Source organism: Talpa occidentalis, unplaced genomic scaffold (assembly GCF_014898055.3).
Source record: "Talpa occidentalis isolate TD23 unplaced genomic scaffold, MPIMG_talOcc4v2.1 talOcc4.7, whole genome shotgun sequence".
Classification (NCBI taxonomy): domain Eukaryota; kingdom Metazoa; phylum Chordata; class Mammalia; order Eulipotyphla; family Talpidae; genus Talpa; species Talpa occidentalis.
This window is the reverse complement of record NW_023605083.1, coordinates 74,519,727-74,534,155: the sequence shown is the minus strand read 5'-3', so window position 1 is coordinate 74,534,155 and position 14,429 is coordinate 74,519,727.

Genomic DNA, 14,429 nt, shown 5'->3' with positions numbered 1-14,429 from the left:
TTTGATCTCCTCATTAGTCCAGTGATCTTCCAGTAGTGTGGTTTTCAATCTCCATGAGGTAGGAGAGTTCCTTGGATTCTTTTTATGGTTAATTTCTAGTTTGATGCCTTCGTGGTCAGAAAAGATACTTGGTATGATTTCAATCTTGGTATATCTGTTCATATTTGTCTTGGGTCCTAGTATGTGATCGATCCTGGAGAATGATGCATGTGCGCTTGAGAAAAATGTGTACTCAGATTTTTTTGGGTTTAGTGTTCTATAGATGTCTGTTAAGACCAAGCGCTTGGAAAAGAAGAAGTCAAACTATCACTATTTGCAGATGATATGATACTATACATAGAGAACCCCAAAAATGCCACAGAAAAACTAATTAATCTCATCAATAAGTTCAGTAAAGTGGAAGGATACAAAATCAACATGCAAAAATTAGTAGCCTTCCTATACACGAATAATAAATCTGAAGAAGAAGAAATCAAAAAAACCATCCCTTTTATTATTGAAACAAAAAAAATCAAATACTTGGGAATAAATCTAAAAAAAGAGGTAAAGGACCTATACAAAGAAATCTATAAAACACTGTTAAAAGAAATAGAAGAAGACACAAAGAAATGGAAAGACATCCCTTGCTCATGGATTGGAAGAATTAACATTATCAAAATGGCCATCCTACCAAAAGCAATATACAGATTCAATGCTATTCCAATCAAAATTTCTTTTTTTTTTTTTGGTTTTTTTTTTTTTTTTTAAATATTAAATTTTATTTTTATATTCCCCATACAATTGCAAACGCCCCATTCTGACCCCAATCCTTCCCCTCCCGCCCCCCAAAAAGTGTCTCTGGTTCATAGTTTTTTGTTGATTTTGATTTTCACTTTCTTATATTCATTTTCCTGGTCCCTTATTTAAGTTTTCTAGATTCCTGCTATGAGTGAGACCATCCGGTATTTTTCTTTTTCTTTTTGGCTTATTTCGCTGAGCATGATCCCTTCCAGCGCCATCCATGTTGCTGCAAATTGCATGTGTTTATCTTTTTTGAATGCTGAGTAATATTCCATGGTATATATGTACCACATCTTCTTAATCCAGTCATCTATTTTTGGGCATTTGGGTTGTTTCCAAAGCTTAGCTATTGTAAACAGTGCTGCTATAAACATAGGGGTGCAGGTGCTCTTTGGAATTGATGTTTCTGTGTCCTTTGGGTAAATACCTAGGAGTGGAATTGCTGGATCATATGGAAGCTCTATGTTTAGTAGGTCCAGAAATCTCCACACAGCTCTCCACAGTGGTTGGACCAGTTTGCACTCCCACCAACAGTGCAGAAGAGTTCCTTTTTCTCCACACCCTCGCCAACATTTGTTGTTGCTAGTTTTTTTAATATGTGCCATTCTCACTGGTGTGAGATGGTATCTCATGGTAGTTTTGATTTGCATTTCCCTGATTACAAGTGATGTTGAACATTTTTTCATATGCCTGTTGGCCATTTGCATTTCCTCTTCAGAGAAGTTTCTTTTTAGCTCTTCTGCCCATTTTTTGACTGGATTATTTTCTTTGTTGTTGCTGAGTCTCATCAGCTCTTTGCAGATTTTTGTGATCAGTCCTTTATCATTAGTGTTGGGTGCAAAAATGTTCTCCCAGTTGGTGGGGTTTCTCTTTGTTTTTGTTATTGTCTCTTTTGCTGTGCAGAAGCTCTTTAATTTGATGTAGTCCCAGCTGTTTATCTTTGTCTTCACTATCACTGCTTTGGGTGATGTGTCTGTAAAGATGTCTTTGATGTGCAAATCCCGTAGTGTTTCGCCTATATTTCCTTCTATGTATTTTATGGTTTCAGGTCTTATGTCTAGTTCTTTAATCCATTTTGAGTTGATTTTTGTGTATGGTGTGAGGTAGTGGTCAAGCTTCATTCTTTTGCATGTAGCGACCCAGTTTTCCCAGCACCATTTATTGAACAAATTTTCTTTGCTCCAATGCATAGTCTTTGCTCCTTTGTCAAAGATTAGTTGACCATAAATCTGTGGGTTTATTTCTGGATTTTCTATTCGATTCCATTGGTCTGTATGTCTGTTCTTGTTCCAATACCATGCAGTTTTGATGATTATGGCTTTGTAGTATAGTTTGAAGTCTGGGAATGTGATGCCTCCATTTCCTTCTTTTTTTTTCAGTAGAGCTTTGGCTATTCGGGGTTTTTGGTGATTCCATATGAATTTCATCAATAATTGTTCTATTTCTTTGAAGAATGCCATTGAGATTTTGATTGGAATAGCATTGAATCTGTATATTGCTTTTGGTAGGATGGCCATTTTAATAATGTTTATTCTTCCAATCCATGAGCAGGGGATGTCTTTCCATTTCTTTGTGTCTTCTTCTATTTCTTTTAACAGTGTTTTATAGTTTTCTTTGTATAGGTCCTTTACCTCTTTTGTTAGATTTATTCCCAAATATTTGATTTTTTTTTGTTTTGATAATAAAAGGGGTGGTTTTTTTGATTTCTTCTTCTTCAGATTTATTGTTTGTGTATAGGAAGGCTACTGACTTTTGCGTGTTGATTTTGTATCCTGCCACTTTACTGAATTGATTGATGAGTTGAATTAGTTTTTCTGTGGAGATTTTGGGGTTCTCTATGTATATTATCATATCATCTGCAAATAGTGATAGTTTGACTTCTTCTTTTCCTATTTGGATTCCTTGGATGTCTTTCTCTTGTCTTATTGCTCTGGCTAGGACTTCCAGTATTATATTGAAAAGCAGTGGTGAGAGTGGACATCCTTGTCTTGTTCCAGATCTTAATGGAATTGCTTTCAGCTTTTCACCATTGAGAATGATACTGGCTGTTGGCTTGTCATAGATGGCCTTTATGATGTTGAGGTATGTTCCTTGTATCCCAAGAAGGGATGTACAACATACAAGGTATGTTGTATGTACAACATACAAGGTATGTTCCTTGTATCCCAAGGGCTTTTATCATGAATGGGTGTTGCACTTTGTCGAAAGCTTTCTCAGCATCTATTGATATTATCATATGGTTTTTATATTTCTTTTTGTTGATGTGTTGGATAACGTTGATTGATTTTCGGATGTTAAACCATCCTTGTGCCCCTGGAATGAATCCAACTTGGTCGTGGTGAATTATCTTATGGATACATTGTTGGATTCTGATAGCTAAAATTTTATCCAATCAAAATTTCAATATCATTCTTCAAAGAAATAGAACAATTATTGATGAAATTCATATGGAATCACCAAAAACCCTGAATAGCCAAAGCTCGCCTTAAAAAAAAAAGAAGGGAATGGAGGCATCACACTCCCAGATTTCAAACTGTACTACAAAGCCATAAACATCAAAACTGCATGGTATTGGAACAAGAACAGACATACTGACCAATGGAATCGAATAGAAAATCCAGAAATAAACCCACAGGTTTATGGTCAACTAATCTTTGACAAAGGAGCAAAGAATATGCATTGGAGCAAAGAAAGTTTGTTCAATAAATGGTGCTGGGAAAACTGGGTCGCTACATGCAAAAGAATGAAGCTTGGCTACTACCTCACACCATACACAAAAACCAACACAAAATGGATTAAAGAACTAGACATAAAACCTGAAACCATAAAATACATAGAAGGAAATATAGGCGAAACACTACGTGATATGCACATCAAAGACATCTTTACAGACACATCACCCAAAGCAGTGATAGTGAAGGCAAAGATAAACAGCTGGGACTACATCAAATTAAAGAGCTTCTGCACAGCAAAAGAGACAATAACAAAAACAAAGAGAAACCCCACCGACTGGGAGAACATTTTTGCACACAACACTAATGATAAAGGACTGATCACAAAAATCTACAAAGAGCTGATGAGACTCAACAAAAACAAAGAAAATAATCCAGACAAAAAATGGGCAGAAGAGCTAAAAAGAAACTTCTCCGAAGAGGAAATGGAAATGGCCAACATGCATATGAAAAAATGCTCAACATCACATGTAATCAGGGAAATGCAAATCAAAACTACCATGAGATACCATCTTACACCAGTGAGAATGGCACATATTAAAAAAACTAGCAACAACAAATGTTGGCGAGGTGGTGGAGAGAAAGGAACTCTCCTGCATTGTTGGTGGGAGTGCAAACTGGTCCAACCACTGTGGAGAGCAGTGTGGAGATTTCTTGACCTACTAAACATAAAGCTTCCATATGATCCAGCAATTCCACTCCTAGTTATTTACCCAAAGGACAAAGAAACATCAATTCCAAAGAGCACCTGCACCCCTATGTTTATAGCAGCACTGTTTACAATAGCTAAGCTTTAGAAACAGCCCAAATGCCCAAAAATAGATGACTGGATCAAGAAGATGTGGTACATATACACCATGGAATATTACTCAGCATTCAAAAAAGATAAACACATGCAATTTGCAGCAACATGGATGGAGCTGGAAGGGATCATGCTCAGCAAAATAAGCCAAAAATAAAAAGAAAAATACCGGATGGTCTCACTCATAGCAGGAATCTAGAAAACTTAAATAAGAGACCAGGAAAAAAGAAAAACTATAAGAAAGTAAAAATCAAAATCAACAAACAACTATGAACCAGAGACACTCTATGGGCGGCGGGGGGCGGGGAAAGGAGAGATTGGGGTCAAAATAAGGGGGTTGCAATTGTATGGGGAATATAAAAATAAAATTTAAATTAAAAAAAAAAAGCTATTACCCTAATTTAGAGAAAAAAAAAAAAGACATAATTGCCCTAAACAAAGAATCATGGATCTTTTACAGGGCAGGGAGTGGGACACTCCAGAACCCGCAAAACCCCCTGCTCTAAATAGGTTCTGCCATCCACAACACCAGCACAAAACAAATAAGACTTTAGTGGGAAAGAACTTTAATACAATTAATGAACAATACAGAAAGGACAAAGAATATGGTTTCTAAATCAAGCACCCAAAGTTACCCATCCCCTCTTGGGTAAAAGTCCATCCAAATGGGATTGGCCCAGAGCAAGGCTCCAAAGCCTTCTGCAAGTCTAAAGCATCTTCCAGTGGGGACCCACAGAAAAGTATCAGAAACAACCAGACAAGTCTGGAAGGAAAAGAGCAAATCAAAATCAAGACAAAAACCTCCATTGTCACCTCCCCACGGGTCTCTCACCCACATCTGTGTCAACCAGTCCACGACCAAAAGGCAAGTGTAGTTTCTTCACGTGTAGCTTGGCTCCATGTGCCTCCTCCAGGTCTCCTCCTGCTCTCCATCCTGCTTCCTTCCTTCCTTCCTCAGTCTCCTCTGCAGCTTCTTCTCTCCCTGCTCAGCTCCACCCCGCCTTGGGTGGGGCAGGAACCCTGGAACCTCCCCCTTTCCTGGGTACCACCCTGTTACAGGTCTATTAGACATTTGCAGGGCACTGCACTCCAAAAAAGCTGATTATACACTTTCCTCAAGTGCACAGGAGCCATTCTCCAGGACTGACCACATATTTGGTCACAAGACAAACATCAACCAATTCATAAATATTGAAATCATACCAAGTTTCTTCTTTGATCACAAATCAACTATGAAAGGAGAACAAGGAAATATTTTAATATTATGAGACTGAACAATACACTACTGTATGAGGAAATCAAAGAAGAAATTAATAAAATAACTATACAAATGATAATGAGGACAAAACCTTTTAGAATTTATGAACACAGTGAAAGGATTTTTAAGAGAGAAGAATATAGCAATACAGGCCCACATTAAGAAATTCTTGAGGAGAGGGGCTGTGTCTTGCCAAGTTGCCTCCCCTGCTTGCAACCCATGATACCTTTCCAGTGTTTTGTTCTGATGCTTATATTGACTTTGCACAGCAAGTAGAAGGGGTCTCAGGTGGTAGAATCATTTTATTCATCCATATTTTTAAAATGTTTTCTCTAGCACTTGGGCAATCACAATCGGGCCAGCAATATGGAGACACTAACATCTCTGCAGTTTTACTGCACTATAATTTGTCAATATTTAGGATCTGATGCCTTGGGAGCATAGGAGTAGCTTATAGGTAGATCCCCTCCCCCACATAAACATCCCTAAAAAAAAAAAAAAAAGAAATTCTAGAGGGCCTCCCTGGTGACACAGGGGTTAAAGACAGCACTATCAAGCTATCCACAGTCTCTGCAGCACAAGTTCGAAGCTATCCGCAGCCTCTGCAGCACAAGTTCGATCCCCGACTGGCGAGGGAGCAACCCATGTGGTGCAGCAGATTCTCCTGTCTTACCCACTGCTCCCCTTAGCAGTGTATATCATTAGATCTCCCTGTTCTGCTCCCCACTCTGTCTCTGGTGAATCCTCTTATCCCCAGAATGTCTGGCCTGTACCCCAGTTCTTGTAGGCATAAATAAATAAATCTTTTTAAAAAAAGAAATTAGAAAGAGCTGAAACAAACAAACTAACAAACCTTGTTTCTTATCTCAGGAATCTAGTTTAAGGAGCAAGAAAAAAAAATGGGAAAATGCAAAAGCCAATAGGAAGAAGAAAATACTAAAAATCATATCAGAAGTAAATTAAATGGAAATTTAAAAGACAGTCCAAAAGACCAATGGGAGAAAAAAAATCTGTCTCTTTAAAATAATAAACAATATAGACAAGCCATTAGCTAGCCTCACTAAGAAAAAGGGGGAAGAATTAAATAAATATGATAAAAAATGAAAGAGAAATTAAAACAGACACTGAAGAAATTCAGAGGACAGAGATTACTATGAAAATTTATATGCACAAATTCAACAATTTAGATGACATAGATTATACACTCATACAAGATTGAATAGGGAACAAATAGAAAACTTGAACAAACCAATCACAAGCAAGGTAATTCAAACAGCAATCAAAACTCTCTACAAAACCAAAAGTCCAGGACCAGATGGCTTCTCAAGTGAGTTCTACCAGCCTTCAAAGATGAACTAGTAACTATCCTGTTCAGACTCTCAAGAAACTGAGAAAGGGGCCTCCCTGGTGACCAAGGGGTTAAGATGCAACCTATGAAGCTATCTGAAGCCACTGCAGTACGAGTTCAATCCCCGGCCAGGGAGCTACCTACATGGTGCAGTAGACCTCTCCTGACTCACCCACTGTTCCCCTCAGCACTGTATTTCAGTCAGTCTGCCACTTCTCACCCCACTTTGTCTCTGGTGAATCCTGTCACCCCCCCACACCTCTGGCCTGTACCCCAATTCTTGTATGCATAAATAAATAAATCTTAAAACAAAAAGAAATCGAGAAAGAAATTCTGCATAAAACATTTATGAGACCAATATTACATTAGCACCAAAACCAAACACAAACAACACAAAGAAAGAAAACTACAGATCAATATCTCTAATGAACACAAAGACAAAAATCCTCAATAAAATCCTATTAAAACAAATCCAACAATGCATTAAAAAGATTATACAGTATGACCAAGTGGGATAAATACAATGAAGACAAGGATGATTCAACACCTAAAAATTAATGTTATTCACCACATCAACTAAAGGAAAGAAAAAAACACATGATCATATCAATAGATGCTGAAAAAGCATTTGATAATATTCAGCATCTATTTATGATAAAAATCCTTGAAAAACTGGAGATAAGTGAATATATATTGACATAATAAAAGTCACGTAAGACAAACCCAGCACTAGTATCATTCTCAATGGTAAAAAAACTGAGTCTTTCCTATAAGATCTGGTACAAGACAAGGATGTCCACTCTTATTATTATTACTCAACATAATATTAGAAGTCCTAGCTAGAGCAATTAGGCAATAAAGTAATAAAATAATAAAAGGCAATAAAGTAATAAAAAGGCAATAAAGTAATAAAAGGTATCCAAATTGGGAAAGAAGAAATGAAACTATCATTATTAACAGATGATATGATAATAACACACACACACAAAACCCCAATAATTCCATGAAAAACTAGTTGAATAGTAAACTAGTTCAGCAAAGTGGCAGGATACAAAATCAAGACATGACAATCAGTTGCCTTCCTATATACAAATAATGAATTAGAGAAAGAGGAAATTGAGAGTCATCCCATTTACAGTCTCACCAAATAAATACCTGGGAATAAACATAACAAATGTGGTGAAGGACCTATGCAAGAAAAACTATAAAATATCGTTTAACTAAGACACAAAAAAATTGAAAGATATCCCATGTTCAGAATTAATAGTTTCAAATGGCCATTCTACCCAAAGCAATTTATAGATTCATGCAATTCCAATAAAAATTCCAAAAGCATTATTTAAAGAAATAGAACAAAGATTACTGAAATTCATATGGGAACACACACACACACACACACACACACACACACACAGCCTTAGCTCTTCTGACTAAAAAAGGGGAAACATAGAAGTATCACACTTCTGGACTTCAAGCTATACTATGAATCCATAAAAATTATAACAGTATGGTACTGGAACAAAAATGGACACATAGACAAATGGAATACAACTGACAATTCAGAACTAAAACCACTCATTTATGGACAACTAATGTATGACAAAGGAGCAATGTATATATACTGGAACAAGGAAAGCCTCTTCAATAAATGATGCTGGGAAAATTGGACTTCCGCATGCAAAAGAATGAAATTAGACTACTGTCTCACACTACACATGAAAATCAACTCAAAATAGATCAAAGATTGGGATGTAAAGCTTGAAACCATAAAATACCTAAAAGAAAACAGAGGCAAATACTCCTTAACATAACCATCAGAAGCATCGTTGTGGATTCATCTCCAGCAGCAATGCCAACAAAGGAGAAAATAAACAAGTGGGACTATATTGAACTAAAGAACTTCTGCACAGCAATAGAGACAGTCTCCAAAACAAAAAGACACCCAACTGCATGGGAGAAAATATTTGCACATCATTTATAAGTGTAGATATTGAAAATCTACCAAGAGCTTATATAATTTAAAAAAAGAAAACAAACAATTCCATCAAAAAAAAAAAATAGAAAGAAGAGCTCAATAGGCACTTCTCCAAAGAAGACATGTAGAAGGCCAATAGTCATATGAAAAAACTTTCATCATCACTTATTGGTTAATGCAAATCAAAACCTTTGAGAAAGACCCATATGTATATAAAAAAAAAAACAACAACAAAAAACTATTAACAAGTGTGACAAAAGTGTGAAGAAAAAGGAATTCACTTATAATTTTATTTTAAACTATGAGTGAGATTGCTGTTAACTGGAAGTAATTATCATAGTTTTAATGTTTCATTCTCTTTAATTTTTATGCTATAATTAACCAATTTACATCTATTATGGGATATAGTTGCAACGTTCTGCTTCGTCTTTCTATTTATCTATGATCTTACTCAAGATATTGTATTCTTTCTTTATTTTTTTCTTTATATGTAGAACTCTTTTCAACATTTCTTATAAAGCAAGTCTGGTGATGATTAGCTCTATTAGTTTTTGTTTATCTGGGAAAGCTTTAATTTTTTTTCATCGTATTTGAATGATAATCTTAAGGGGTGGAGTATTCTTGGATGGTAGTTTTTGTCTTTTAGTATTTTTATTATGTCATTCCACTGTCTCTTGGTCTGTAGAATTTCCGCTGAAAATTCTGGTAGTAGCATTATGAGGTACTCCTACTAGTCATGACTATTTTTCTTTATCATTGACTTTTTTTTTTTTTAAGATTTATTTATTTATTTATACAAGCACTGGGTACAGTCAGAGGCACGGGAGGGTGAGAGAATTCACCAGAGCCAGAATGGAGAGTAGAACAGGCAGAGTGACGAAGTACACTGCTGAGGGGAGCAGCGGGCAGCAGGAGAGGTCTGCGCGCCATGTGGGACCCTCACCCAGCAGCCGGGGATCGAACTGGTGCTGCAGAGACTGCGGGCAGCTTTGCACCCCAGCGCTCAACCGCAGCGCCACAGGGGAGGCCCTCTTTATCACTGACTTTTGACAAAAGATCTTGGTATAGGTCATTTTGCATTTAGATAGTTACTTTCATGAACTTACATGGTTAGTTGTTTTCCTAAATTTCAACAGTTTTAGGCATTATTTTTTTTTTTTTAAGATTTATTTTCTTTATACAAGAACCGGGGTATAGGCCAGATGTGCAGGAAGGTGAGCGGAATCACCAGAGAGAGTGAGGAACAGAACAGGCAGACTGACTGAAATACACTGCTGAGGAGAGTAGCGGGTGAGACAGGAGAGGTCTGCCATGCCATGTAGGTATCTCCATGGCAGGCCTGGGATTGAACCTGCACTGCAGAGGCTGCAGACAGCTTCACAGTGCTGCACTCAACTACGTGTGCCACCAGGAATTATTTCTTTAAATAAAGAAATAATTGCATGGGGAATTACAATTTAAATAAATTGTAAAATTATTTATTTTACAGGAATTATTTCTTTAAATAATTAGGAATTATTTAAAGAGGCCCATCAGGAATTATTTCTTTAAATAATATTTTGGTTCCCTTCTGCCTCTCTTCACCTTCTGGGATACCATTATCCTTATGTTTTCTTTTCTTGTGAAATCTGATAATGCTCATAGTGTTTCTCCATTAGTTTCTAAATCATGTTCCTTTGTCCTCTTCTGCTTCAATCTCACTAAATATTTGCTCCAGAAAATTTATCATACTTTCTTTTTAAAAATTATTTATTTTTTACATTATTGTTCATTTTTAAACAATATTTGCTCCCATCCCAGGTGTAGTCCCCATAAAATTTCCATCACCAATGCACATGTGCACCATCACCACGGTCCCCTGTGCTCCTCCCTCCCTCCCTCTGATCCCTCTCCCTCCTCCTCCCCTACAGATGTCTCTGGTTTATAACTGATTGTTTTTCTTTTGTTTTGTTGTGTTTTGTATTGCCATTTTTTTTTTTATTTTTATAGTCCCCATACAATTGCAAACTCGATTTTGGCACCAATCCCTCCTTTCCCTGCCGCCCCCCCCACAAAGAGTGTATCTGGTTCATTGTTGTTTGTTGATTTTGATTTTTTCTTTCTTAAAGTTATTCTTTTTCCTGGTCCCTTATTTAAGTTTTCCAGATTCCTGTTATGAGTGAGACCATCTGGTATTTTTCTTTTTCTTTCTGGCTTATTTCGCTGAGCATGATCCCTTCCAGCTCCATCCATGTTACTGCAAATTCCATGTGTGTATCTTTTTTGAGTGCTGAGTAATATTCCATTGTGTATATGTACCACAGCTTCTTGATCCAGTCATCTATTTTTGGGCATCTGGGTTGTTTCCAAAGCTTAGCTATTGTAAATAGTGCTGCTATAAACATAGGGGTGGAGGTGCCCTTTGGAATTAATGTTTCTGTGTCCTTTGGGTAAATACCTAGGAGTGGAATTGCTGGATCATATGGAAGCTCTATCTTTAGTACGTTGAGGAATCTCCACACAGTTTTCCATAGTGGTTGGACCAGTTTGCACTCCCACCAGCAGTGCAGGAGAGTTCCTTTCTCTCCATATCCTTGCCAACATTTGTTGTTGCTAGTTTTTTTAATATGTGCCATTCTCACTGGTGTAAGATGGTATCTCATTGTAGTTTTGATTTGCCATTTCCCTGATTACAAGTGATGTTGAACATTTTTTCATATGCCTGTTGGCCATTTGCATTTCCTCTTCAGAGAAGTTTCTTTTTAGCTCTTCTGCCCATTTTTTGACAGGATTATTTTCTTTGTTTTTGTTGAGTCTCATCAGCTCTTTGCAGATTTTTGTGATCAGTCCTTTATCATTAGTGTTGTGTACAAAAATGTTCTCTCAGCAGTGGGGTTTCTCTTTGTTTTTGTTATTATCTCTTTTGCTGTGCAGAAGCTCTTTAATTTGATGTAGTTCCAGCTGTTTATCTTTGCCTTCACTATCACTGCTTTGGGTGATGTGTCTGTGAAAATGTCTTTGAGGTGCATGCCATGTAATGTTTCACCTATATTTCCTTCTATATATTTTATGGTTTCAGGTTTTATGTCTAGTTCTTTAATCCATTTTGAGTTGGTTTTTGTGCATGGTGTGAGGTAGTAGTCAAGCTTCATTCTTTTGCATGTAGTGACCCAGTTTTCCCAGCACCATTTATGGAACAAACTTTCTTTGCTCCAGTGCATATTCTTTGCTCCTTTGTCAAAGATTAGTTGACCACAGATCTGTGGGTTTATTTCTGGGTTTTCTATTTGGTTCCATTGGTCTGTGTGTCTGTTCTGGTTCCAATACCATGCAGTTTTGATGATTATGGCTTTGTAGTATAGTTTGAGATCTAGGCGAGTGATTCCTCCATTCCCTTCTTTTTTTTTTTAAGGCGAGCTTTGGCTATTCAGGGTTTTTGGTGGCTCCATATGAATGTCATCAATAATTGTTCTATTTCTTTGAAGAATGACATTGAAATTTTGATTGGAATAGCATTGAATCTGTATATTGCTTTTGGTAGGATGGCCATTTTGATAATGTTAATTCTTCCAATCCATGAGCAAGGGATGTCTTTCCATTTCTTTGCGTCTACTTCTATTTCTTTTAACAGTGTTTTATAGTTTTCTTTGTATAGGTCCTTTACTTCTTTTGTTAGGTTTATTCCCAAGTATTTGATTTTTTTTTGTTTCAATAGTAAAAGGAATGGTATTCTTGATTTCTTCTTCTTAAGATTTATTATTTGTGTATAGGAAGGCTACTGATTTTTGTGCACTGATTTTGTATCCTGCCACATTACTAAACTGATTGATTAGTTTAATTAGTTTTTCTGTGGAGTTTTTGGGGTTCTCTATGTATATTATCATATCGTCTGCAAATAGTGATAGTTTGACTTCTTCCTTGCCTATTTCGATTCCTTGTATGTCTTTCTCTTGTCTTATTGCTCTGGCTAGGACTTCCAGTATTATGTTGAAAGGCAGTGGTGAGAGTGGACATCCTTGTCTTGTTCCAGATCTTAATGGGAATGCTTTCAGCTTTTCACCATTGAGAATGATATTGGCTGTGGGCTTGTCATAGATGGCCTTTATGATGTTGAGGTATGTTCCTTGTAATCCGAGAATTTCAAGGGCCTTTATCATAAATGGGTGTTGTACTTTGTCGAATGCTTTCTCAGCATCTATGGATATTATCATATGGTTGTTATATTTCTTTTTGTTGATGTGTTGGATTACATTGATTGATTTTCGGATGCTGAACCATCCTTGTGTCCCTGGAATAAATCCTACTTGGTCGTGGTGAAATTATCTTATGGATGCATTGTTGGATTCTGTTGGCAAGGATTTTGTTGTGGATTTTTGCATCAGTGTTCATTAGGGAAATTGGCCTGTAATTTTCTTATTTTGTGCTGTCTTCATTGGGTTTTGGTATTAGTGTAATGCTGGCTTCATAGAATGTATTTGGTAGTGTTACTTCTTTTTCAATTTTTTGAAAGAGTTTGTGTAGGATAGGCACTAATTCACTGCTGAACATTTGGTAGAATTCATTTGTGAAGCCGTCTGGGCCTGGGCTTTTGTTTTTGGGGAGTGCTTTGATTACTGCTTCAATTTCACTGCTTATAATTGGTCTGTTTAGTTGTTCTATTTCTTCTTTGTCCAGCTTTGGAGGACTATATCATTCTAGGAATTTGTCCATCTCTTCTAGGTTGTTAAATTTGTTTGCGCATAAGTGTTCACAGCAATCTCTTATTATTCTTTTGATTTCTACTGAGTCTGTTGTGATTTCTCCTCTTTCATTTATAATCCTATTTATATGTGTTTTCTCCCATTTTTTCTTTGTGAGCCTTGCTCAAGGTTTGTCTATTTTGTTTATTTTTTCAAAGAACCAACTTTTGGTTTCATTGATCTTTTGGATTGTTTTTTTACTTTCTATTTCATTTATTTCTGCTTTGATTTTTATTATTTCCTTTCTTCTACTGGCTTTAGGGTTTTTTTGTTGTTCTTTTCCTAGTTCTTTGAGATGTGAGGTTAGGTTGCTTTTTTGAGTTCTCTCTTGTTTTTTGATGTGAGCCTGTATTGCTAAATATTTTCCTCTTATTACTGCTTTTGCTGCATCCCATACATTCTGGAGTGGTATCCTCCTTGTCATTCAACTCAAAGTATTTTTTAATTTCTTTTTTGATCTCCTCATTAGTCCAGTGGTCTTCCAGTAGTGTGGATTTCAATCACCATAAAGTGGGAAGGTTCCTCATTTTCTTTTCATGATTTATTTCTAGCTTGATGCCTTTATGATTGGAGAAGGTAGATGGAATGATTTTGATTTTCATGTATCCGTTGATGTTAGTCTTGTGGCCCATTATGTGATCGATTCTGGAGAATGATCCATGCACACTTGAGAAAAATGTGTACTCAGATTTTTTTGGGTGCAGTGTCCTATAGATGTCTGTTAAGTCCATGAGTTCTATGTCTTCATTTAGGGCTCTAATGTCTTTGTTTATTTTTTTCTCGTTGATCTGTCCATTGGTGAGAGTGGGGTGTTGA